The following is a 3982-nucleotide window of genomic DNA, read 5'->3' as shown; positions in this document are numbered from 1 at the left end:
TTATCACAAGGAGCATGAGAGTAAACGGCAGAGTATGGAATAGAAACATCCTTAATCGCTGACCAAGAAAAAGTTCAAAAGTCAACCATCATCTGGAAAGTTGAGGCTTATAGTTTTCTGGGATTCTCAAGGGCCAGTACTGGAACACTATCAAGAACAATGTTCAACAATCAATAGTGCTCATTACAGTGAGATGCTCACTGAAAAGCTGAAGCCTAAACCATTTCAAGAGGTACCATATGAACAAGAGCCAATGATACTCAGGGAGGAAGTCCAAAGTGCATTGAAAGAATTGGCAAAGAACAAGACACCAGGAATTGATGGAATACAAATTAAAATCTTTTAAGAAAGTGAGGCGGCACAAGAGGACTCACTCATCTCTGCCAATAAATTTGGAAGACAACTATCTGGCTGACTGATTGGAAGAGATCCATATTTGTGCCCATTCCAAAGAGAGGTGACCCAACAGAATGCAGAAATCATCGGACAATCTCTTTGATATCTCAAGTGAGTAAAGTTTTGCTAAAGGTAATACAGAAGCGACTACAATCGTATATTGACAGAGAACTTCCATTATTTCATTCTGCTGTGCATGGGGTCACTATGAGTCGGTTCTGACTTGATGGCACCTGACAACAATAAACAAATTTGGGATTAAACATGGAGGACTGCTTTCCAAGGGCATTGTGATCTTGCATGACAATACACCTCTATCCACACTGTTGACACTCTACAAAAACTTCGTTTTGGCTGACAACTCAGTTAAAACCAACTCAATGGCAAACACCAACATATACATTTATTATTATTATTCTTAAGTGCTGGTGAGTTGGTTCTGACTCATAGTAACCCTGTATAGGGTTTTCAAGGAGCTGCTGGTGAGCCTGAGCTGCCAATCTTGTAGTTAGCAGTTCAGTGCTTATCCTACAGTGCCACACATTTAAAAAACAGTTCAGTCAGTTCCAGCAAATATATATGTATGTTGTTGTTGTTGTTAAGTGCCATTGAGTCAGTTCTGACTCATAGAGACACTGTATAGGGTTTCAGAGGAGCAGCTGTTGGTTTGGAACTGCAACCTTGCGGCTCAAACTAACCTTGCAGTCCAGCACACTATTTTACAGTGCCACAGTAGGACTCCATAGAGTGTATTGTTGTTGTTGTTGCTAAGTACCGTCGAGTATGTTCCAACCCTTAGTGTATAGAGTTTCTGAGGAGCGGCTGATGAGCTTGAACCATAGACCTTGCAGTTCAAAACTACTGTGCAATCTAAACCAGGACTCCATAGAGTGTATAGAAACTTCCATTTAAAACCATTAAGTCATTCTGCTTCCCTTAATTCAAAATTTGTATAAGCTTATATATTCTAACACAGAAAAGAATATTAAATGATTGAGAAACTAGAAAAGTGAAGTTTGATGAGGAAGATGAGAGGGAAAATATATGAATGGTGAAGGACAGAGAGCCTCCTATGAAAAATGGAGAGGAAGTTGAGTGGTAGTGAAGAGATTGTTTCAAAAGCATGTAAGGTTATCATCTCTCTTAGGACAATATTATCTAAATCTAGCCTTGTCCCTATAACAGGTTGGACACCCTACACAGGATCATTATGAGTCAGAACCTACTCAAAACCACTTAACAACAACACAACAGCCTCATCCCAAATGTAGTTTATTTTTTGATTAATCATTCATTCACTGAAACTGACTTTATGGCACTAACAACAATTTATTTACTAAATAGAGGCACTTACAATCTAAAGCATAGTTCTAAAATCCAAAGTTGTAGTTGAATTATTGAGCAAGTATTACAACTCTAAATTTGATTTAAAACAGTTAGAAAAGAAAATGGATGAAAGTAAAAGATTTCACAAGTTGGCCGAAAATCAGTCTTTCTCTCTCTCTTCTTTTTTTCTACTTAAAGATAAAGCAAACATTTATGTAGTTGTCTCCTGGACTTCAAGCTAAATAGTTAGTTTTAAGATAGCTATTTCTAAAAATTCATCTGGGACAAATTTTCTCATTGGTTCATGTCTCCACAAAATTAATATTCTATCCTTAATGCCCAGGACTTTCTTGTGAGTACTTTTATCCTTTCTTTTTCATGTATTATTCAAAGCTGGGAAATAGATTTCTCTCCCTAATAAGTAGATATTCCAAGAACATGAAGATTTTGTTTTCCCCATATTAAATAAAAGATTTGAGAAACTGCTGGCAAATTTGAAAAGAATAAAAACCATCCAAACAAAATAAAACAACAAAAAAGGCCCATCAATGTCATAGTCTTAAACCATATTCACCATAAATAAATAAAGATGTCAACCTAAATTAAGACATATTTTTGTTTATGTTTGGGTTATATTCATAACCACTCTGATTCTATTAAACATTTGAGAATTTGGATTCTCTCTGCATTTGGATTCTGTCTGTCAAGGACAATGTTCTTCTTAGACCAGTAGGAATGGGAACAAAAGTATGAAATCCCTTCACTTGTTTTACTTTCTTCTCTTGTCGCAGTTAAAGCAATATTTATTTTCCTCCTCTCTGCTTCTTGCCTGTCTGTAGTAAATCAAAAAAGTAAACTCTCAGGTTCATTGTGTAAGGGGCTTACTTCTAGGCCTCTTCAGTTGCCACAGTAACTAATTAGAAATTTGCATCTCTAAGAGAATTATTTAATGCTGATGTGTAAGCCCTTTTATTCTTGGGAGCTCAGCCTTTTGCTAGGAAGCTCCTGGTAGATGTTGGGCCTCGAGGTCATACTGTACAAGCTCTGAACGTAGGTGGCCCTGGTTTCCCCTTTTTATCTGGATGATTCATACCCAGGGAAGAAAATGTCTTGCCAGGTCTTTGTTGAATGGTGGGCATCTGAAAGGCAGCACTTGATTCATTTAGGCACCATTTGTTTTAACCTGTAACTTCTTCCTCATTGCTCGTTAGCTAACTCTTGTGTAATTGAGTCATGCATGTTAAACTAGTAGAGTTGAGTTATGCCAACCAACCCACTGAGAGAAACCCCTCATTAAAATTGTTCTAAAGCCCAAGGAGACAATGAAGCTGAGATGCAAGCTGTTTTGCAGACTTGGGCAATGCGTGATAGAATCACATTGAAGAAGTGCATTTTCCCAGAATACCTGTTTGTTTTCTAAGGCGTAAACCTGGCTCTCCCATCATCCCTTCATGTAGAAAGCAGAAAGCAGCTCTCCTGTGGTGGAAAGATGAAGACAAAAGAAAAGGAGCTAGGAACTATTGGACAACTTGTCCTGAAATTGAGAGAAGGTGCTGATGCATTCAGGGACACCAGCCAGTACTGCCAGAACACTTGGGAAGGTAGGGTTGGACGTGACTTGCTCTCTTATTAGTGCTGTGCAGTCAGCTCCAACTTGTGGCGACACTATGTATAACACAACCCAATGTTACCTGGTCCTAAGCCATCTTCAAGATCATAGGATCAGGTGTTGTTATGGATTGAATTGTGTCTCCCTAAAATATGTGTTGGAATACTAACCCCTGTTGTTGACATGCTGTTGAGTTGGTTCCCGCTCGTAGTGAATTATCTCGTTAGTCTGAGGATCTAGCAGTGTCTAGCCCATGGGCATCATACTTTTAAAACTTGATAAGTCCTGCTTCATGCAACCATAATTATACTTATTTTTAATTCAACTCTTATCATGAGTCTATATTTCAAATTCATTTTTGCAGAAGAACTTTAACCTTGCCATTTAACTTATGTGCTCATTTGTACCGCATTCTAAACTTTGACTGAATAATTAACTTATTAACACATTTTCTGAAATTGTGTAATGATTTTCAGAAAGACAAATATATATCCACATATGTCACTATATGACACACATTATATAAAAATAAAGTGAAATAACTATAAAGGCTGCTGGTGTGATGTTGCCCCTCTATACTGCACTGGGTGGAAAAGCCTTAATTTCACAACTGACCATTAGATTTCAATTAATTTACCTAATCATGGCCTA

General features: G+C 37.6%; 1 pseudogene; it reads left to right on the top strand.

The window, feature by feature from the left end:
• Positions 1–3211: 3211 nt before the first annotated feature.
• The window catches only part of LOC102830026, a 25258-nt pseudogene continuing 24487 nt past the window's right edge, over positions 3212–3982 (top strand).

The sequence above is a fragment of the Chrysochloris asiatica genome, unplaced genomic scaffold (assembly GCF_000296735.1).
Source record: "Chrysochloris asiatica unplaced genomic scaffold, ChrAsi1.0 scaffold00013, whole genome shotgun sequence".
NCBI lineage: Eukaryota > Metazoa > Chordata > Mammalia > Afrosoricida > Chrysochloridae > Chrysochloris > Chrysochloris asiatica.
Note: the sequence above shows the minus strand (reverse complement) of the source record. Positions and strands in the feature narration are given on the sequence as shown.